We start from the raw sequence: 24,325 nt of genomic DNA on the forward strand, positions 1-24,325 counted from the left end.
ACTTCCTTAAGCGCTCTGCAATAAAACCAGATGGTAATGACCAGCAATGGGAGCCTTTATATACAAACTGTGTGCACTAGTTGTTTGAAGTTGTGCCGTTGTATGCACGGTAAGCATCTAGACAAGAAGAGAAAGACGTTTCTGAAAGTCTACCTATATTTAATGAAAGGGAGAAGGTAGCCGACACGTTGCAGGAGATTATGTGTAACTCTGGCAAAGGTTTGACTATAGACCAGGATGGCAGAGTGTAGGGCACTCATATGTCAACTATGGTGTGCACCTGGACCCACACAAAGGTCTGACACTATATTCCCTATGTAGTGCACTACTTTTGACCAGGGCCCATAGCACTCTGGTCAAAAGTAGTGCACTATACAGGGAATGGGATGCCATTTGGGAAGCGGCCCATAGCACTCTGGTCAAAAGTAGTGCACTATACAGGGAATGGGATGCCATTTGGGAAGCGGCCCATAGCACTCTGGTCAAAAGTAGTGCACTATACAGGGAATGGGATGCCATTGGGGAAGCAGCCTAAGTCCCCCCACAGAGTCCAGACTGAATATTGAACATTAGGCTTTTGTTCCGGCTTGGCTTGATTCTATCTTCTGTGTTACTTGATGACGCAGATACTGTACTGTACAGTCAATGCAACAGCATAATCAATGCACACACACACACACACACACACACACACACACACACACACACACACACACACACACACACACACACACACACACACACACACACACACACACACACACACACACACACACACAATGAACGTACAAACATTGGAAATGCTTTATCATGAACGACAATCTCACAAAAAAAGTGTAATTTTTTTCCCAGAGTAATTCAATCATTGATTATCAGGTTTCTGTGAAACACTTAACTTTTTCTTTTAACTCCATGACAACCTATAAATATCACAATGATCAAAATATATAATGAAATTCATATTTCCCATTGTTTGTTTGTTTGGTTCCCTAGTTTGAGAGTAATGACAGAACGGGTTTCTGGGGTTTGCCTGTAACAGTTCTCCTCTGTATGGACTAACTGCTGTGAGCAACGTTTTGGATACGTCCCAAATGGCACCCTATTTCCTACATAGTGCACTACTTTAGACCAGAGCCCTGTGGGTCCTATGAAATAGGGTTCCATTTGGGAGGAGGCCTTTGTTGAGCTGCCACTAAGCTTTTATCAAAGCCACATGTGGTTACAATTAGTCCATATGGTCGGAGTTAGAGAGCAGAGTCGGTCTAGAAAGATTCTCAGGTAATTCATTCTCAACACTCAGAGACTTTCATCCTCCATAGTCACCCACCGTTAAGCGCATTCAGGAGTCAAAGGGAATTGTCTGTGTGAATCATGTCTGGGCCCTCAGCTTATCTTTGGGCTTTCTTTTGTCTTTCATAAAAAAAATATAGCACATTGGCAATCGGGGTAGGGGGGACTAGTATCTCTGTTTCTCAGTGTGTGGGACAGAGGAAGGACTAGTATCTCTGTTTCTCAGTGTGTGGGACAGAGGAAGGGCTAGTATCTCTGTTTCTCAGTGTGTGGGACAGAGGAAGGGCTAGTATCTCTGTTTCTCAATGTGTGGGACAGAGGAAGGACTAGTATCTCTGTTTCTCAGTGTGTGGGACAGAGGAAGGACTAGTATCTCTGTTTCTCAGTGTGTGGGACAGAGGAAAGGCTATTCTCTCTGTTTCTCAGTGTGTGGGACAGAGGAAGGGCTAGTATTTCTGTTTCTCAGTGTGTGGGACAGAGGAAGGACTAGTATCTCTGTTTCTCAGTGTGTGGGACAGAGGAAGGACTAGTATCTCTGTTTCTCAGTGTGTGGTACATAGGAAGGACTAGTATCTCTGTTTCTCAGTGTGTGGGACAGAGGAAGGACTAGTATCTCTGTTTCTCAGTGTGTGGGACAGAGGAAGGGCTAGTATCTATGTTTCTCAGTGTGTGGGACAGAGGAAGGACTAGTATCTCTGTTTCTCAGTGTGTGGGACAGAGGAAGGACTAGTATCTCTGTTTCTCAGTGTGTGGGACAGAGGAAGGACTATTATCTCTGTTTCTCAATGTGTGGGACAGAGGAAGGACTAGTATCTCTGTTTCTCAGTGTGTGGTACATAGGAAGGACTAGTATCTCTGTTTCTCAGTGTGTGGGACAGAGGAAGGACTAGTATCTCTGTTTCTCAGTGTGTGGTACATAGGAAGGACTAGTATCTCTGTTTCTCAGTGTGTGGGACAGAGGAAGGACTAGTATCTCTGTTTCTCAGTGTGTGGGACAGAGGAAGGGCTAGTATCTCTGTTTCTCAGTGTGTGGGACAGAGGAAGGACTAGTATCTCTGTTTCTCAGTGTGTGGGACAGAGGAAGGACTAGTATCTCTGTTTCTCAGTGTGTGGGACAGAGGAAGGACTAGTATCTCTGTTTCTCAACACTCAACTATCTAGTTTTATTGCTGCATATCAGCCACATGAAGCATCCCAGTGTAATGTCCTGCGTCAGCCTTCCTGTAAACTTCTCCTTGCCGTTTGTGTACAACTCAACTGTACGCCAATATTCCACTTCATTTAGCACAACTGCCTGTACTGAAAAAGCCCTGGCACTGAGTTGGGTTGGTTGGCGATCTGCAGAGATTGTTCTGTTCTGATGCTCTGTCCCATCACAGTTACTGGAGCTAGCTCTAGTAAGACTGGCCATCTGGAAGGAAACATCTATGCAATCACAGTCCCAGTCCCAGTCTCAGTCTCAGTCCCAGTCCCAGTCCACGATGGCATTTCTAATAAATGTCTAAAACATGGTTTAAAAAATGTGTTAGGATGGTGATTGTTTCTGCCAGAAGGATGGTATGCTATTCCGTTGGGATCCCCATTAGCAGACGCCATAACATCAGCTAACCTTCCTGGGGCCCAACACTGAACTAAAAATACATTAAACAATCCCAAAGTAACACTGAGGACAGAGTTCCCTCCACAGAAACAGCACTGAGGACAGAGTTCCCTCCACAGAAACAGCACTGAGGACAGAGTTCTCTCCACAGAAACAGCACTGAGGACAGAGTTCTCTCCACAGAAACAGCACTGAGGACAGAGTTCTCTCCACAGAAACAGCACTGAGGACAGAGTTCTCTCCACAGAAACAGCACTGAGGACAGAGTTCTCTCCACAGAAACAGCACTGAGGACAGAGTTCTCTCCACAGAAACAGCACTGAGGACAGAGTTCTCTCCACAGAAACAGCACTGAGGACAGAGTTCTCTCCACAGAAACAGCACTGAGGACAGAGTTCTCTCCACAGAAACAGCACTGAGGACAGAGTTCTCTCCACAGAAACAGCACTGAGGACAGAGTTCTCTCCACAGAAACAGCACTGAGGACAGAGTTCTCTCCACAGAAACAGCACTGAGGACAGAGTTCTCTCCACAGAAACAGCACTGAGGACAGAGTTCTCTCCACAGAAACAGCACTGAGGACAGAGTTCTCTCCACAGAAACAGCACTGAGGACAGAGTTCTCTCCACAGAAACAGCACTGAGGACAGAGTTCTCTCCACAGAAACAGCACTGAGGACAGAGTTCTCTCCACAGAAACAGCACTGAGGACAGAGTTTCTCCACAGAAACAGCACTCCACAGAAACAGCACTGAGGACAGAGTTCTCTCCACAGAAACAGCACTGAGGACAGAGTTCTCTCCACAGAAACAGCACTGAGGACAGAGTTCTCTCCACAGAAACAGCACTGAGGACAGAGTTCTCTCCACAGAAACAGCACTGAGGACAGAGTTCTCTCCACAGAAACAGCACTGAGGACAGAGTTCTCTCCACAGAAACAGCACTGAGGACAGAGTTCTCTCCACAGAAACAGCACTGAGGACAGAGTTCTCTCCACAGAAACAGCACTGAGGACAGAGTTCTCTCCACAGAAACAGCACTGAGGACAGAGTTCTCTCCACAGAAACAGCACTGAGGACAGAGTTCTCTCCACAGAAACAGCACTGAGGACAGAGTTCTCTCCACAGAAACAGCACTGAGGACAGAGTTCTCTCCACAGAAACAGCACTGAGGACAGAGTTCTCTCCACAGAAACAGCACTGAGGACAGAGTTCTCTCCACAGAAACAGCACTGAGGACAGAGTTCTCTCCACAGAAACAGCACTGAGGACAGAGTTCTCTCCACAGAAACAGCACTGAGGACAGAGTTCTCTCCACAGAAACAGCACTGAGGACAGAGTTCTCTCCACAGAAACAGCACTGAGGACAGAGTTCTCTCCACAGAAACAGCACTGAGGACAGAGTTCTCTCCACAGAAACAGCACTGAGGACAGAGTTCTCTCCACAGAAACAACAGCACTGAGGACAGAGTTCTCTCCACAGAAACAGCACTGAGGACAGAGTTCTCTCCACAGAAACAGCACTGAGGACAGAGTTCTCTCCACAGAAACAGCACTGAGGACAGAGTTCTCTCCACAGAAACAGCACTGAGGACAGAGTTCTCTCCACAGAAACAGCACTGAGGACAGAGTTCTCTCCACAGAAACAGCACTGAGGACAGAGTTCTCTCCACAGAAACAGCACAGGAGTTCTCTCCACAGAAACAGCACTGAGGACAGAGTTCTCTCCACAGAAACAGCACTGAGGACAGAGTTCTCTCTGAGGACACAGAAACAGCACTGAGGACAGAGTTCTCTCCACTGAGGACAGAGAAACAGCACTGAGGACAGAGTTCTCTCCACAGAAACAGCACTGAGGACAGAGTTCTCTCCACAGAAACAGCACTGAGGACAGAGTTCTCTCCACAGAAACAGCACTGAGGACAGAGTTCTCTCCACAGAAACAGCACTGAGGACAGAGTTTCTCACAGAAACAGCACTGAGAAACAGCACTGAGGACAGAGTTCTCTCCACAGAAACAGCACTGAGGACAGAGTTCTCTCCACAGAAACAGCACTGAGGACAGAGTTCTCTCCACAGAAACAGCACTGAGGACAGAGTTCTCTCCACAGAAACAGCACTGAGGACAGAGTTCTCTCCACAGAAACAGCACTGAGGACAGAGTTCTCTCCACAGAAACAGCACTGAGGACAGAGTTCTCTCCACAGAAACAGCACTGAGGACAGAGTTCTCTCCAGAAACAGAAGGACAGTTCTCTCCACAGAAACTGAGGACAGAGTTCTCTCCACAGAAACAGCACTGAGGACAGAGTTCTCTCCTGAGGACAGAAACAGCACTGAGGACAGAGTTCTCTCCACAGAAACAGCACTGAGGACAGAGTTCTCTCCACAGAAACAGCACTGAGGACAGAGTTCTCTCCACAGAAACAGCACTGAGGACAGAGTTCTCTCCACAGAAACAGCACTGAGGACAGAGTTCTCTCCACAGAAACAGCACTGAGGACAGAGTTCTCTCCACAGAAACAGCACTGAGGACAGAGTTCTCTCCACAGAAACAGCACTGAGGACAGAGTTCTCTCCACAGAAACAGCACTGAGGACAGAGTTCTCTCCACAGAAACAGCACTGAGGACAGAGTTCTCTTCTCTCCACAGAAACAGCACTGAGGACAGAGTTCTCTCCACAGAAACAGCACTGAGGACAGAGTTCTCTCCACAGAAACAGCACTGAGGACAGAGTTCTCTCCACAGAAACAGCACTGAGGACAGAGTTCTCTCCACAGAAACAGCACTGAGGACTCTCCACAGAAACAGCACTGAGGACAGAGTTCTCTCCACAGAAACAGCACTGAGGACAGAGTTCTCTCCACAGAAACAGCACTGAGGACAGAGTTCTCTCCACAGAAACAGCACTGAGGACAGAGTTCTCTCCACAGAAACAGCACTGAGGACAGAGTTCTCTCCACAGAAACAGCACTGAGGACAGAGTTCTCTCCACAGAAACAGCACTGAGGACAGAGTTCTCTCCACAGAAACAGCACTGAGGACAGAGTTCTCTCCACAGAAACAGCACTGAGGACAGAGTTCTCTCCACAGAAACAGCACTGAGGACAGAGTTCTCTCCACAGAAACAGCACTGAGGACAGAGTTCTCTCCACAGAAACAGCACTGAGGACAGAGTTCTCTCCACAGAAACAGCACTGAGGACAGAGTTCTCTCCACAGAAACAGCACTGAGGACAGAGTTCTCTCCACAGAAACAGCACTGAGGACAGAGTTCTCTCCACAGAAACAGCACTGAGGACAGAGTTCTCTCCACAGAAACAGCACTGAGGACAGAGTTCCCTCCACTACAGGGACCTCATAAAGAAACAGATTGGGGATGCTTTGTGGAAACAGTTTTACAGTCAATAGGATACATTCATCCTTTTTGGATTACATCCATTTGGTCAAAATAGCTTACTGGAAAATTATACACAATCATACATTTCCTTCCAAATATTTCTTTAAATATACATTTTGTTAAAGTGAGGGAGAGTCAGTCCGACATTTTGAACTTGTGAACTGGAGACTTCCGAACCTAAAACCCATAAAACACAATTAACCTTTGACTTGCCTAGTTAAATATAGGTTAAAAAGAATATATATACATATGAAGTCTCTCCAATGATTATTGGAGTGTAAGGTTTCTATGCAGGAGGCCAATCCGTTGACCTCTCTCCAGTGATTATTGGAGTGTACGGTTTCTATGCAGGAGGCCAATCCGTTGACCTCTCTCCGGTGATTATTGGAGTGTATGGTTTCTATGCAGGAGGCCAATCCGTTGACCTCTCTCCAGTGATCATTGGAGTGTACGGTTTCTATGCAGGAGGCCAATCCTTTGACCTCTCTCCAGTGATTATTGGAGTGTACTGTTTCTATGCAGGAGGCCAATTCGTTGACCTCTCTCCAGTGATTATTGGAGTGTACGGTTTCTATGCAGGAGGCCAATCCGTTGACCTCTCTCCAGTGATTATTGGAGTGTATGGTTTCTATGCAGGAGGCCAATCCGTGGACCTCTCTCCAGTGATTATTGGAGTGTACGGTTTCTATGCAGGAGGCCAATCCGTTGACCTCTCTCCAGTGATTATTGGAGTGTATGGTTTCTATGCAGGAGGCCAATCCGTTGACCTCTCTCCAGTGATTATTGGAGTGTACGGTTTCTATGCAGGAGGCCAATCTGTTGACCTCTCTCCAGTGATTATTGGAGTGTATGGTTTCTATGCAGGAGGCCAATCCGTGGACCTCTCTCCAGTGATTATTGGAGTGTATGGTTTCTATGCAGGAGGCCAATCCGTTGACCTCTCTCCAGTGATTATTGGAGTGTATGGTTTCTATGCAGGAGGCCAATCCGTTGACCTCTCTCCAGTGATTATTGGAGTGTACTGTTTCTATGCAGGAGGCCAATCCGTTGACCTCTCTCCAGTGATTATTGGAGTGTACGGTTTCTATGCAGGTGTGAATCACAAAGACTGCATCCCAAAATGGCACACTATTTCCTATGTAGTGCACTACTTAATAATTACTACTTAGTAATCTCGCCCACCGGACGGCTCTCTCACTGTCGAGTTTATATGCGGTAGCAATTGAGCCTGGGGACATGGTTAGGTCAAAAGTAGTGCACTATGTAGGGAATTGGGGTGTCATTTGTTATGCGGGTATTTTCCCTGTTGAGGAATAACCCCAGCCTGTAGAGTAGTGTTCATCATTAGTAGTGTTACATCTGTCCTTGTTCAAATGGGACGTGACCCTGACGTAATAGTTAGCACACGTGTGACTGGCCTGGTTAATGTTGCCTGGGCCCTAATGGAGGACAGCTTAGAAAGGGACTAATCCTCTCTAGTCTATTCGTTTGGTTAAGAAGAAGGGGCTGAAAAGACCTGAGAGCTGTTGTGTAGATGTAGTCTTAGAGATGGTCACTGAGACCTGGGGTGAAGCTGTAGTCTTTGAGATGGTCACTGAGACCTGGTGGTGAAGCTGTAGTCTTTGAGATGGTCACTGAGACCTGGGGTGAAGCTGTAGTCTTTGAGATGGTCACTGAGACCTGGTGGTGAAGCTGTAGTCTTTGAGATGGTCACTGAGACCTGGTGGTGAAGCTGTAGTCTTTGAGATGGACACTGAGACCTGGTGGTGAAGCTGTAGTCTTTGAGATGGACACTGAGACCTGGGGTGAAGCTGTAGTCTTTGAGATAGTCACTGAGACCTGGGGTGAAGCTGTAGTCTTTGAGATAGTCACTGAGACCTGGGGTGAAGCTGTAGTCTTTGAGATGGTCACTGAGACCTGGGGTGAAGCTGTAGTCTTTGAGATGGTCACTGAGACCTGGTGGTGAAGCTGTAGTCTTTGAGATGGACACTGAGACCTGGTGGTGAAGCTGTAGTCTTTGAGATGGACACTGAGACCTGGGGTGAAGCTGTAGTCTTTGAGATAGTCACTGAGACCTGGGGTGAAGCTGTAGTCTTTGAGATGGTCACTGAGACCTGGGGTGAAGCTGCAGTCTTTGAGATGGTCACTGAGACCTGGGGTGTCGCTGTAGTGTTTGAGATGGTCACCGAGACCTGAGGTGAAGCTGTAGTGTTTGAGATGGTCACTGAGACATGGGGTGAAGCTGTAGTCTTTGAGATGGTCACTGAGACCTGGATTGAAGCTGTAGGCTTTGAGATGGTCACTGAGACCTGGATTGAATCTGTAGTCTTTGAGATCGTCACTGAGACCTGGTGGTGAAGCTGTAGTGTTTGAGATGGTCACTGAGACATGGGGTGAAGCTGTAGTCTTTGAGATGGTCACTGTGTCAGTATCAGTTGACCTGCTGGGCTATCCCGATGGCTTCCTGCTGGACAAACTCAGCTGAGATTAGCAAAATCTTCTGTAGTATGCAAACCTTGATATCCAGGCTTCCTCGTGGGTAAAAGCAAGACTTGGAAGTATTAGACCCTTTGAGATGTTCACTGTATCTCTTCACGTACTGAACTATTCCAATGCATTTCCTGCTGGACAAATTGCTCATCTCAGCTGAGGCATTAATTCGGGAGCTAACACAAGTCTCCAGGCTTCAGTCAAGGTTACTCATCCCGTGAGCATGGTTCACTGACCCCCTCCATTACACAAGCACCCACAGCATATCTTCCCATAGCTCTAACTAGGAGCGCATCATACACTGTCTGGCCTCCAATGTCGGGGAAGCTGCTCTGAATATATACGCTGACTGGACAAAACATTATGAACACCTGCTCTTTCCATGATATAGACTGACCAGGTGAATCCAGGTGAAAGCTATGATTTCAATCATTTCAATCAGTGTAGATGAGGAGGAGGATTTATATGCCTTGAGACAATTGAGACATGGATTTTGTATGTGTGCCATTCATAGAGTGAATGAGGCAAGACAAAATATTTAAGTGCCTTTGAACCAGGTATGGTAGAAGATGCCTTTGAACCGGGTATGGTAGTAGGTGCCTTTGAACAGGGTATGGTAGTAGGTGCCTTTGAACAGGGTATGGTAGTAGGTGCCTTTGAACCAGGGTATGGTAGTATGTGCCTTTGAACAGGGTATGGTAGTAGGTGCCTTTGAACAGGGTATGGTAGTAGGTGCCTTTGAACCGGGTATGGTAGTAGGTGCCTTTGAACCAGGGTATGGTAGTATGTGCCTTTGAACCGGGTATGGTAGTAGGTGCCTTTGAACCAGGGTATGGTAGTATGTGCCTTTGAACAGGGTATGGTAGTAGGTGCCTTTGAACCGGGTATGGTAGTAGGTACCTTAGAACAGGGTATGGTAGCAGGTGCCAGGCGCAAAGGTTTGTGTCAAGATCTGCAACCCTGCTGGGTTTTTCAAGCTCAACAGTCACCTGTGTGTATCAAGAATGATCCACCACCTTAAAGGACAACTTTTTATTGAACCCTTAAATTACCAGGCAAGTTGACTGAGAACACATTCTCATTTACAGCAACAACCTGGGGAATAGTTACAGGGAAAAGGAATGAGCCAATTAGAAACTGGGGATGATTTGGTGGCCATGATGGTATGAGGGCCAGGACACCGGGGTTAACACCCCTACTCTTACAATAAGTGCCATGGGATCTTTAGTGATCACAGAGAGTCAGGACACCCATTTAACGTCCCATCCGGAAGAAGGTACCCAATTACTGCCTTGGGGCATTGGGATATTTATTTATTTTAGACCAGAAGAAAGAGGGCCTGCTATTGGCCCTCCAACACCACTTCCAGCAGCATCTGGTCTCCCATCCAGAGACTGACCAGGACCAACCTTACTTAGCTTCAGAGGCAAGCCACCCTTTGAATTACTATGTAATGCCTATACATTACTGCTACATGACTAATCAATCCCTTTGAATTACTATGTAATGCCTATACATTACTGCTACATGACTAATCAATCCCTTTGAATTACTATGTAATGCCTATACATTACTGCTACATGACTAATCAATCCCTTTGAATTACTATGTAATGCCTATACATTACTGCTACATGACTAATCAATCCCTGTTGAATTACTATGTAATGCCTACACATTACTACTACATGACTAATCAATCCCTTTGAATTACTATGTAATGCCTATACATTACTGCTACATGACTAATCAATCCCTGTTGAATTACTATGTAATGCCTATACATTACTGCTACCATGTGTGTATCATTACTGAATTGCTCTTGATCTTTTTTAATTTCCTACATAAACCCTTTTGAGTTAATATTGACAACTGACCAATGTACTACTGTTTGCCCATTCAAAATCCCTGTCTCAATAGTGTGTTACTACTATACTGGTTCACTGTGTTATTTCCTCAATAGTGTGTTACTACTATACTGGTTCACTGTGTTATTTCCTCAATAGTGTGTTACTACTATACTGGTTCACTGTGTTATTTCCTCAATAGTGTGTTACTACTATACTGGTTCACTGTGTTATTTCCTCAATAGTGTGTTACTACTATACTGGTTCACTGTGTTATTTCCTCAATAGTGTGTTACTACTATACTGGTTCACTGTGTTATTTCCTCAATAGTGTGTTCTACTATACTGGTTCACTGTGTTATTTCCTCAATAGTGTGTTACTACTATACTGGTTCACTGTGTTATTTCCTCAATAGTGTGTTACTACTATACTGGTTCACTGTGTTATTTCCTCAATAGTGTGTTACTACTATACTGGTTCACTGTGTTATTTCCTCAATAGTGTGTTACTACTATACTGGTTCACTGTGTTATTTCCTCAATAGTGTGTTACTACTATACTTGTTCACTGTGTTATTTCCTCAATAGTGTGTTACTACTATACTGGTTCACTGTGTTATTTCCTCAATAGTGTGTTACTACTATACTGGTTCACTGTGTTATTTCCTCAATAGTGTGTTACTACTATACTGGTTCACTGTGTTATTTCCTCAATAGTGTGTTACTACTATACTGGTTCACTGTGTTATTTCCTCAATAGTGTGTTACTACTATACTGGTTCACTGTGTTATTTCTTCAAGTTTCTAACTGTAGTTACATCATAAAACAAGAACAAGCTTCTTCAAACGTAATGAAGTGTATTACATTACACATTCCATTACATATTTACATATGTGTTAATCCCTTTGAGGCCTTGTCTTCATTCAGCTTTGACTTACCTATTTTCACGACTTCTACTGAAGGTAGTTCCTCTCGCTGTTCGGGCGGCGCTCGGTGTCGCCGGTCTACTAGCCATCACCGATCCCTTTTTCCTTTTCTGTTGGTTTTGTCTTTGGTTCTTTTTCACACCTGGTTTAATTTGCTTTAATTTCTGTGTGTATATATTTACCCTGTTTCCTGCCTAGGTTTGTGCGGGATTATTCTTTCATTGTGATTGGCTCGGTGAGGTTATGCCATTCTTTGTTGTCATGGATTCATAAGAGTGTTATTGTCTGACCTTTGTTTGTTCCTCCGTGCGTTTGTACGGGTTCTCTGTTGTCCAGGGTGTTGTACTTGTTTGATTGTGCCATACCTGTGTTGGTGGACTTACCAATTAAAGTCTCAGACATCTCTGCTCTCCTGCGCCTGACTCCTTCACCTACCTTCTAAACACAACATTATCACACCTATCTTCAGATCCTTCAGCTTTGACTTAACTATCTTCAGATCCTTCAGCTTTGACTTAACTATCTTCAGATCCTTCAGCTTTGACTTAACTATCTTCAGATCCTTCAGCTTTGACTTAACTATCTTCAGATCCTTCAACTTTGACTTAACTATCTTCAGATCATTCAGCTTTGACTTAACTATCTTCAGATCCTTCAGCTTTGACTTAACTATCTTCAGATTCTTCAACTTTGACTTAACTATCTTCAGATCCTTCAACTTTGACTTAACTATCTTCAGATCCTTCAACTTTGACTTAACTATCTTCAGATCCTTCAACTTTGACTTAACTATCTTCAGATCCTTCAACTTTGACTTAACTATCTTCAGATCCTTCAGCTTTGACTTAACTATCTTCAGATCCTTCAACTTTGATTTATCTATCTTCAGAATCTTCAACTTTGACTTAACTATCTTCAGATCCTTCAACTTTGATTTATCTATCTTCAGATCCTTCAACTTTGATTTATCTATCTTCAGATCCTTCAACTTTGACTTATCTATCTTCAGATCCTTCAACTTTGACTTAACTATCTTCAGATCCTTCAACTTTGATTTATCTATCTTCAGATCCTTCAACTTTGATTTATCTATCTTCAGATCCTTCAACTTTGACTTATCTATCTTCAGATCCTTCAACTTTGACTTAACTATCTTCAGATACTTCAACTTTGATTTATCTATCTTCAGAATCTTCAACTTTGACTTAACTATCTTCAGATCCTTCAACTTTGATTTATCTATCTTCAGATCCTTCAACTTTGATTTATCTATCTTCAGATCCTTCAACTTTGACTTATCTATCTTCAGATCCTTCAACTTTGACTTAACTATCTTCAGATACTTCAACTTTGATTTATCTATCTTCAGATCCTTCAACTTTGACTTAACTATCTTCAGATCCTTTAACTTTGACTTATCTATCTTCAGATCCTTCAACTTTGACTTAACTATCTTCAGATCCTTTAACTTTGACTTAACTATCTTCAGATCCTTTAACTTTGACTTAACTATCTTCAGATCCTCTTTTTGTTGCAGCCACATTTCTCCACCACAGTAACGTTTTAGAAAATAAAGACACGCACAAGAGACAACCGAAGAGACAACCTCTGCTAACAGAGGTCACATACGACAACACAGATAAACAATGTTAATCTTACTAACGATGGCCTCCAGTCTTCTAATGTCGAGGGCCTCCTTGGCCATAGGTCAAAAGAGCTAAGTAGAATGGGTAAGTACATTTCAATGGGGCTAGCAAACAGATAGGATAAACAAAAGTCTGTTTTGGCCAGCAATCGTTTTGATCTGGTAGGAAGTTATATACGCGGCTAAACAACGACATGAAGGCATTTATAAAACATAAAGGAAAGTTAAACTTCCAGATGGTGCCATCATAAGGGCTGTGAAAGACATGATGACAAAGGATGGAAGATCATTCCATTCAGGGGTTGTTCAAAAACAATAGCTAGGCAACAACAACCAACTACTTCCTGTTTTGTCTTCTGCGGTTGTTTAAAAGCCGGTGTAGTCTGGCTGTAGTGTTGTGGCTACTTATTTACTACCAACACAAGTAGTAAAAACTCTACCTGATTACTACTTGAAACACGACTGTTTTCCTACTGAACACTATAAAATCTCTACCTGATTACTGGAAACTACTGTTTTGCTACTGAACACTATAAAATCTCTACCTGATTACCGGAAACGACTGTTTTCCTACTGAACAATATAAAACTCTACTTGTGTATCTTGAGTAGTGCATTAACTACACATTAACTACAGAACCCCTACACGTCTCTACATAGTCAGTACTGCACAAATAGATTTTGTGTAGTAATTCAGTAGTACTTTGTGCAGGGAGAGAGAAAAAAAAAGGGGGTCATTTGTGATTTAAAAAAAAATTAACTACTGAAAACACTAGGAAGATTTGAATTTAGTTAACCTTCCAAAATGTAGTTAAATTACTATTAAAATAACATGTAATGGTACTACTCCCCAACACTGTCGGCTTCCACGTCTCCTAGGTAACCTGGGGCCACGTTCTAGAGGTCAACACGTCCTCTTAATTCCTCCATTACAGAAACAGGTCTGCTTTGTGTCACTGTCAACGTGGAAAATGTGGATCATGTTTAGTGTCTCTACCAGACGTTTTGCTCTTTTAACTGCCTCCTTTGATAATTGCACGAGGACCAAACCACACGTACATACAGTATAACATATGGAACACAAACTTACTAAGAACTCGGCTAATACATCATACAGATTTGTCACTCAGAGTTAGAAACCCATTTCTCATCTTCGTGTATGAATGCAGGATACACGCAGCACTGCCACAAAGCAGTCGCCAGTTGAAAGTTACAATCTACGTTGATTACAGGTATTAAAACTAATTAAGATGTGAAAGCCTTTAGTCCTGTGCCATGTCTATATCCCATAGTCATCTATTTAGATAAACAAGGCTAACACTAACCCGTACTGTGGGGAATAAAGAGTTGGGTCAGCTCTGTTGGCATGCTTTACAGGCCTCTTGAGAAATCCTTCAAGCCTTCCTTTCCAAATGTCCTCTTGAATTACGTCCACTAGGCTGGCGTCTGTAGTGCCTAGGCTGCTTGCCAGCGACATTCGGGGGGGTGTTTGAGCAGTAAGCCTCACAGAGCCGACTGTAGACGAAAGTTGGAGTGTGAAGTCGGGGGACTTGCATCTGTGACAGTCGAAAGCCGGGACAATGCAGTGGTTTTTTACAACAGCAAGGCTCAGATGAACATGGCAGTGTTTCAACATAGCTGCTATTGTTTAGAAACGTTTTTCTGCAATACATGTCTAAATAAACAGTTTGTGAGTGTGACATCACATGTGTACAATGAATTGTTTAAAGAGACGTCTCAAATATCACTTTCATTTGTATCCCCTGTAGCTTTAGAATCACAGCAAAGTTGGTTCCTGTTTCAGTCGCATCTTTGGCTACGTGCCTGAGTCAAACTAAAACACCCTAATGATCGGTTACATTGCAGGTGATGAGACTTCATGGCGACGTCATCAAACACTGCAAGTTTATGCAGTTGACATTGTAGTCTTTAAGTTGGACAATTTTTATAACCATAATGCAACACACTTTGAAAGGCGGTGACGAACGATCACAAACTTGACAAAAGTGATCTGCTCAAACGCGCCCATTGGGCTTGTTCCACATTGCAGCTGACAGTGCAGGCGACTGCCAACTGACTGATCTACAAATCACCTTGCATCATAGATAAATACTAATTATTATTTGTCGATCAGTCAGTCACAATTTACCCACGATCCATCACGGCCATGGACGTTGTTGGTCTGATGCCAAAATGAACAACTGATGTGACAGAGGGAGCAAGCTGTGTGCTGTGTTACCTCCCTCTCTAGTGGGCAGTGGGGGGATAACAGTTCTTCTCAGAGGTCCATTAGGACATGTTAGGAAGCTTCATATTCACCATCACTACTGATGTGCTTTCCATGTAATTACATAGTCTTCTCAGGGGTTCAAATCAAACTTTCACGTCATCTGATAAAGTCCATTGCAGTTCATCTCAAGAGAATCACTGATTCAGTTCCTTGTTAATCTCATTCCTACTGAATCAGATCCCTGTGTTTTAGCTCCAGGTGATTCAGTTCCTTGTTAATCTCATTCCTACTGAATCAGATCCCTGTGTTTTAGCTCTAGGTGATTCAGTTCCTTGTTAATCTCATTCCTACTGAATCAGATCCCTGTGTTTTAGCTCCAGGTGATTCAGTTCCTTGTTAATCTCATTCCTACTGAATCAGATCCCTGTGTTTTAGCTCTAGGTGATTCAGTTCCTTGTTAATCTCATTCCTACTGAATCAGATCCCTGTGTTTTAGCTCCAGGTGATTCAGTTCCTTGTTAATCTCATTCCTACTGAATCAGATCCCTGTGTTTTAGCTCCAGGTGATTCAGTTCCTTGTTTAATCTCATTCCTACTGAATCAGATCCCTGTGTTTTAGCTCCAGGTGATTCAGTTCCTTGTTGATCTCATTCCTACTGAATCAGATCCCTGTGTTTTAGCTCCAGGTGATTCAGTTCCTTGTTAATCTCATTTCTACTGAATCAGATCCCTGTGTTTTAGCTCCAGGTGATTCAGTTCCTTGTTAATCTCATTCCTACTGAATCAGATCCCTGTGTTTTAGCTCCAGGTGATTCAGTTCCTTGTTAATCTCATTCCTACTGAATCAGATCCCTGTGTTTTAGCTCTAGGTGATTCAGTTCCTTGTTAATCTCATTCCTACTGAATCAGATCCCTGTGTTTTAGCTCCAGGTGATTCAGTTCCTTGTTAGTCTCAGTCCTACTGAATCAGATCCCTGTGTTTTAGCTCCAGGTGATTCAGTTCCTTGTTAATCTCATTCCTACTGAATCAGATCCCTGTGTTTTAGCTCTAGGTGATTCAGTTCCTTGTTAATCTCATTCCTACTGAATCAGATCCCTGTGTTTTAGCTCCAGGTGATTCAGTTCCTTGTTAGTCTCATTCCCACTGAATCAGATCCCTGTGGGGGGTTGGGGGACTCAATATTAGGAAGGGCGTTCCTCATGTTTTGTACACTCAGTGTATATTGCTAAGAATATGAGAGTAGGGGTGACTCCCCTTACCGGGGTCTCAAACCCTAGGCCAGCAGCACCAATGACGAACACCCTAACCACAGTCCCAATAAGGGATCTCATCTAGAAGAAACCCTAACCACTCCTCCTTAGACACTTAGGTAGATCTGTATCAACTTGATAGGTGGAAGCAACAGGAAGAATGCACTTTTGAAGTCAATCTCAATCTCTGTTAAAAAAGTACAATCCTAGTGATTCAGGAGTATCATTAAAAAGAGGTTAATATGCCTCTGTCACGTTCTGACCTTGAGTTATTTTGTTATGTGTTTGTTTTAGTATGGTCAGGGCGTGAGTTGGGTGGGTAGTCTATGTTCTTTTTTCTATGTTGTGGTTTTGTGTTCGGCCTAGTATGGTTCTCAATCAGAGGCAGGTGTCGTTCGTTGTCTCTGATTGAGAATCATACTTAGGTAGCCTTTTCCCACCTGTGTGGGTGATTATTTTCTGTTATGTGTCTGTCACCTTACAGAACTGTTTAGTTTCGTTCTCCTTTGTTATTTTGTTTAGTGTTCTCTGTTTAAGAATATAATGACGAACACTTACTGCGCTTTGGTCCTCACCTCATTCCAGCGTTACAGCCTCACCGACATTAGACAACTATACAGTAGGCCCTTCAATTGCTGAAATAAGTCATTAAAATGATGAGAATAGTCAGATTAACTGATAGCTGACACAGACATGGTGGAGCAGCAGGAAGATGGGAGTACAGTGAACCAAGAGGATGTGAGTTCATATCCCAGGTGAGGACATGTTCAATAATAATTACTCTATAAATAAACATGCACAATGTCATTATTTATGTCATATGTCAGTTGAAAACAGTGCATGTTAAAAGTACTGTGTGAGTGAGTCTCTAACCTCGTCAACAGACAAAGCTACGAATGGATCAAGGAGTTCACCAATCAGGGACTTCATTGGCTCGGAAACTGTAACAAGATGGGATGTGTAATGAATGTTTCCTTGGACACATGAATGTTTTTGCAACGTTCCCATGAAACGTGTCTAGAACATTAATATCTTATGTTCTGATAACATGACAACCATGTTCTGTGTACGTTTGGTGAAATGTTGACAGAATATGCTCCTATTGCACAGAACCCGGAAGCATGAATGTTCTTGTAATGTTCTCATTTAACGTGTCTAGAACATTAATATCATATCTTCGGAGAACATGGCAACCGTGTTCCGTATATGTTTGGTGGGATGTTGATGGAATATTCTCCTAAACCACAGAACTCCAAACCCACTTAAACTCCTCAAGCGGATAAGTCATGAAATAATAACCTCTGCTGTCCAACCAGCCGTCCTCCTGCTCCAGAAGGGTAGGAGTGCCAGTTGAAATAGGGGAAACATGATGGAAAAGGGAGACATCTCGTCTTCAGCGCGTGTGTCTGCGTGTGCGTTCTCAGCTTCCTCTGCCGGCCTACACCGTGGTCATCATGGATGGAGGTTTCCCTGTGACCTGGCCAGTGGGTCCCTGCCAATAATGCAGATCACTTCTTACCAAGCTGTCCAAGCTGACATTTCCCCTCAATAAGACCATTGTGTGATGCTTCCTCCACACTCTGCTCTCTCAAGACTCATGTCATATTCAGGCATGTCTATATCTATATTTACTGGTCAAAATATTCACAACACATTGTGGTATTAATATTGGAATTTGTTCTGCATAGTGCCTGTCCATAACCGGTCTATCCGTAAATATACACATCCTCTTTTAAGTATTCAGAACTGTCTGTCCACTGAGGTCAACTTAGCGTGAGATGTATGTTGAGGTAACATGTCCTTTGGCTCCATCTACTGGCTACATTAGGTTACTTCACACAAGTAATGAAATAATGAATATTCAGATCCTTTAGTTCCAGCTTCATGCATAGTACTGTTGTTTATTTAACAAAACATACATGACACATATTACACTGTTTTTATGGTTTTGGACAGCCACCTGTCACTTTTAATTCCCTCAATTTTGTTTGGAGGTAGGTGGCTGTTTATGCATGTTCTGTATTGTCGACGTTAACTAAGCCTCTTCAATGACGACACAGAAACAAAGACAGCAGTAAAGTAATTATTAATATTGTATTAGAAAACAAATTTGTATGTAAATGTGTCCACAAACCATAGCAACCCAACTCCACTCTGCTTAATGAATAATGCATGAGCTGAGCCTGCGACACGTCCCAAATGGCACCCTATTCCCTTTTAAAGTGCACTACTTTTAACCAGGGTCCATAGGGTAGTGCACAACTATATAGGGGCTAGTGTGTAATTTGGACCGTAACCTGAGCCTCCACCAAGCTGCTGCAGCAGAGAACTGCATCATGTTTTGGAAATGCCTCAACCCACCCCCCCATTTAGACAATGTGCTGTTTTGTTTTCTTACTGGGGTTGAACTTTAATTTAGGCAAAACAGTTTAGGTACAAATTGATTTCAATTGATTGATTTCATTAATGCGTCCCATGGGAATTCAGTGGGTCATCTCAGAATACCAATGTTTTTTATAATAAGAATATGGTTCAGCTACTGTATTTGGAAAAACCAAAGCCAGAATGAGCTATTCTATTACAACAAAAAGCAGATGGTGTCACTGTTGTCTACAGATTGCTTGAGTCTTATCTATATATCTATGAACTGTTCAATATTAGCACTTAATTCATGAGAGACTGGAGCTTTATAATCTGACCTAATATTCGTGGTGCACTTATTAGTATACATTCATATCTCTATTTACAAACATAATTAAAAACTATTCAAACGACATATATGAGAGTGAATTCTGCAAAAATATCCTCTGTGTTCAACATAAAACACAATACTGCAAGCAGAGCAGAATTAGGCCGATACCCACTTATGATCAAAATCCGGAAAAGAGCTGTTAAATTCTACAACCACCTAAAAGGAAGCGATTCCCAAACCTTCCATAACAAAGCCATCATCTATAGAGAGATTAACCTGAAGAGTCCCCTAAGCAAGCTGGTCCTGGGGCTCTGTTCACAAAGAGACCCCACAGAGCCCCAGGACAGCAACACAATTAGACCCAACCAAATCCTGAGAAAACAAAAAGAGAATTACTTGATACATTGGAAAGAATTAACAAAAAAACAAAGCAAACTAGAATGCTATTTGTCCCTAAACAGAGGGACTGACCCAAATTTAAGGAAAGCTTTGACTATGTACAGACTCAGTGAGCATAGCATTGCTATTGAGAAAGGCCGTCGTAGACAGACCTGGCTCTCGAGAGAAGACCGGCTATGTGCACACTGCTCACAAAATGAGGTGGAAACTGAGCTGCACTTCCTAACCTCTTGCCAAATGTATATGACTATATTAGAGACACATATTTCCCTCAGATTACACAGAATTCAGAAAACAAAACAGATTACTAAAAATAAAAAATAAACTACTGATAAACTCCCATATCTACTGGGTGAAATTCCACAGTGTGCCATCATCCCATATCTACTGGGTGAAATTCCACAGTGTGCCATCATCCCATATCTACTGGGTGAAATTCCACAGTGTGCCATCATCCCATATCTACTGGGTGAAATTCCACAGTGTGCCATCATCCCATATCTACTGGGTGAAATTCCACAGTGTGCCATCATCCCATATCTACTGGGTGAAATTCCACAGTGTGCCATCATCCCATATCTACTGGGTGAAATTCCACAGTGTGCCATCACAAGCAGCAAGATTTGTGACCTCATGCCACAAGAAAAGGGCAACCAGTGAATCAAATCAAATTGTATTAGTCACATGCACCGAATACAACAGGTGTAGAAGAACAAACACCATTGTAAATTCAACCCATATTTATGTTTATTTATTTTCCCTTTTGTACTTTAACTATTTGTACATATGACAATTGAAATGTGTTTTCTTTTGGAACTTCTGTGAGTGTAATGTTTACTGTTCATTTGTATTGTTTATTATCTACTTCCCTTGCTTTGGCAATGTCAACATATGTTTCCCATGCCAATAAAGCCCTTCAATTGAATTGAAATTGAGAGAGAGGGAGTGAGGGCAATAAATCACTGCTGCCTTTCACGATGTCTCATTAGCTACTCAGATGGAAGGTATTCAGTGAAGAATGTCAAACTAGGTGAGACGCCAAACAGAGACCGAGAGAAAGAGAGAAATTAAAAATCACAGTCAGTAGCACTTCTAGACACCATTGACCTGAGACGCAGCTGTCAGTACTGCAGCAAGACTAGCAGTAAAGTAGTGTCCCTCCCTAGACAGGCTTTGACACGCCCAGTCCTCTCAGTTTACTGCTTACTATTCAATGACCTACACAACGATGAGCTGGCGCAGAGCACAGGACGTCAACAACAGCTTATTCCTTTTCAAAAGTCGAAAGCAAGGTTCCAGCAACCACCGAAGGGCTGTCATTTCCTGGACACTATCCGAGGCTTGATACTGACCGCCGTCCTAACTTTTAGGAGCGATTAGAACAACTCCAGGATGGAAGTGGCCCTGGTATCGTATGCAAATACGTACGCTGACGTAGTTGATCACGTGGTTTTTGGCGTAGATCCCCCTGCGAACGCCGATTTTTTCCGGCTGTTGTCTGGCGGATTCGGTCGAATCTGTAGAATAAATCGTCGTATTCGGTTGTTATCGTGTTGTAAGACCCGTTTTGGACCCCGTTTACCGGTGCTCGGCATTACAGCGCATCATACGTGGTGGACAGGTAAGAATCTGCCAAATAGAATATTTATCAGGTTTGCATATCGGCGAAAACAAGTCCCAAAGTTAAACCTGTAGCCTAGCTATGTAGCTAGCTAGCCTCCCACCACCACTGTTTCTGTACGCAGACGCCACTACACATTTTAACTTGGTTAGCCAGTAAACTTTGATTGTCCCGGTGTGGCTGGCTACACCTGATTGACGACCTGTGAGTTGTAACAATGTGTCCAGTTTCAAGCAATGAAACGATGTGCCTACAGTCCTCTCGCTTTAGGAAGTTTTGTTGGCTACAATGCTGCGGTAATGTTAGTCGAGATTTTGTGGGAGAGGACTTGTACTTTTTCCCCTATGTCGACATAACCAGCAAAATATGGCCTCCACGCCGACATGGCGTTACGTCGTTGGCGAGGGAAGGGGACATTTGGGGAGCTTTAAAAAAAATGTTTTTATCTTGCCTATTTCTGTTGTATGCTATGGAATGGCGATTGGACTCCTAAGACCAGAAGGTTATAAATTGTTTTCTAGTTCTGGAGTTTAACCAGCAACCTACTTCGATGTCGGGTACCAATGCCGTCCGTCGTATGATGTAGGCAGGCTGCATGCAGCGGTGACGCCTTCTTGCACGTCCCTACTGCACTGTGGCAAGTCACAGTGGAACAAAACGCCTCGTTGCAGTACAGCCAGGCTACTGGCCGAAGTAGAATATATTGCACATATTGGTGGTATACGATGGACTTGGTTCTCAGTATCAAGTTTGTTATCTTGATGAAGATCTATGCATATGAAATGAGCCTGACACAATAGGCAGTATCTTTACAAACTACAGTACTGTTGCCCAATGACATGCCTCATGTTATCTTCATGTTATTTCCTCATGCTACACCACATGCTCATGTAGCCAAGTCAAGAAACGTCTGAATGGGAGTTATTTTATTGTGGTATTTAGTGGTGGGTGGGGGTTACAGTATGATTATGGTGTCCAAAAGCCTGAAAAGATGCAGCTCTCAACAGGATGACCTGATTTGACTTTTATCCCACTGCATGTGTCCACTTACACCACTGTTAAAGGTACAGCGCATGTTTTTATGTTCACACAGGATTCACACAGGACACACCAACAACTGTAGACCTCATCAACTAGGTTACTAACACAGGAGGTTGGTGGCACATTAATTGGGGAGGACGGAGCTCGTGGTAATGACTGGAGCAGAATAAGTGGAATGGTATCAAACACATGGTTCTGGAAAATGATGAGCCGTTCTCCCCTCAGCAGCCTCCACTTGTTACTAGGCATATTCAGGATAGGCTCACGCAGGGCTTGTGCATTCATCACATTAGTTGGGGGATCATCAACATTAGTCAGGGGGATCATCATCAACATTAGTCAGGGGGATCATCATCAACATTAGTCGGGGGATATCATCAACATTAGTCGGGGGGATATCATCAACATTAGTCGGGGGATATCATCAACATTAGTCGGGGGATATCATCAACATTATCATCAACATTAGTCGGGGGATATCATCAACATTAGTCGGGGGGTCATCAACATTAGTCAGGGGGATCATCAACATTAGTCGGGGGGATATCATCAACATTAGTCAGGGGGGATATCACCAACATTAGTCAGGGGGATATCACCAACATTATCAGGGGGATATCATCAACATTAGTCAGGGGGGATCATCAACATTAGTCCAACATTAGTCAGGGGGGATCACCAACATTAGTCGGGGGGGCATTATCATCATCAACATTAGTCAGGGGGGATGGGATCAGTCAGGGGATATCACCAACATTAGTCAGGGGGGATCACCAACATTAGTCAGGGGGATATCACATTAGTCGGGGGATCATCAACATTAGTCGGGGGGGGATATCAACAACATTACATTAGGGGGATCATCAACATTAGTCAGGGGGGATCATCAACATTAGTCAGGGGGATCACCAACATTAGTCAGGGGGATCATCAACATTAGTCGGGGGGGATCATCAACATTAGTCAGGGGGGGATCATCAACATTAGTCGGGGGGATCATCAACATTAGTCAGGGGGATCATCAACATTAGTCAGGGGGGGATATCACCAACATTAGTCAGGGGGATATCATCAACATTAGTCAGGGGGATATCACCAACATTAGTCAGGGGGGATCATCAACATTAGTCAGGGGGATATCATCAACATTAGTCAGGGGGGATATCATATCACCAACATTAGTCAGGGGGGGATATCATCAACATTAGTCAGGGGGGATATCATCAACATTAGTCAGGGGGATCAACATTAGTCAGGGGGGATATCATCAACATTAGTCGGGGGGATATCATCAACATTAGTCAGGGGGATATCATCAACATTAGTCAGGGGGATATCATCAACATTAGTCGGGGGATATCATCAACATTAGTCAGGGGGATATCATCAACATTAGTCAGGGGGATATCATCAACATTAGTCGGGGGGATATCATCAACATTAGTCAGGGGGATATCATCAACATTAGTCAGGGGGATATCATCAACATTAGTAGGGGGGATATCATCAACATTAGTCAGGGGGGATATCATCAACATTAGTCAGGGGGATATCATCAACATTAGGGGGATATCATCAACATTAGTCAGGGGGATATCATCAACATTAGTCAGGGGGATATCATCAACATTAGTCAGGGGGGATATCATCAACATTAGTCGGGGGGATATCATCATCATTAGTTAGGGGGATATCATCAACATTAGTCAGGGGGATATCATCAACATTAGTCGGGGGATATCATCAACATTAGTCAGGGGGGATATCATCAACATTAGTCGGGGGGATATCATCAACATTAGTCAGGGGGGATATCATCAACATTAGTCAGGGGGATATCATCAACATTAGTCAGGGGGATATCATCAACATTAGTCAGGGGGGATATCATCAACAT

The 24,325-nt window shown here is 43.3% G+C and overlaps 1 protein-coding gene across 1 annotated transcript in view; it reads left to right on the plus strand.

The window, feature by feature from the left end:
• The first annotated feature begins 21,022 nt into the window (after nt 1–21,022).
• zhx2a (zinc fingers and homeoboxes 2a) overlaps nt 21,023–24,325 on the plus strand; it is a 33,180-nt gene continuing 29,877 nt past the window's right edge. The window contains exon 1 of the mRNA XM_065027336.1: nt 21,023–21,387. The gene's annotated coding sequence lies outside the window, so the exon portion shown is untranslated. The remainder of the gene's footprint in view (nt 21,388–24,325) is intronic.

This window comes from Oncorhynchus nerka, linkage group LG14 (genome assembly GCF_034236695.1).
Source record: "Oncorhynchus nerka isolate Pitt River linkage group LG14, Oner_Uvic_2.0, whole genome shotgun sequence".
NCBI classification, from domain to species: Eukaryota; Metazoa; Chordata; class Actinopteri; order Salmoniformes; family Salmonidae; genus Oncorhynchus; species Oncorhynchus nerka.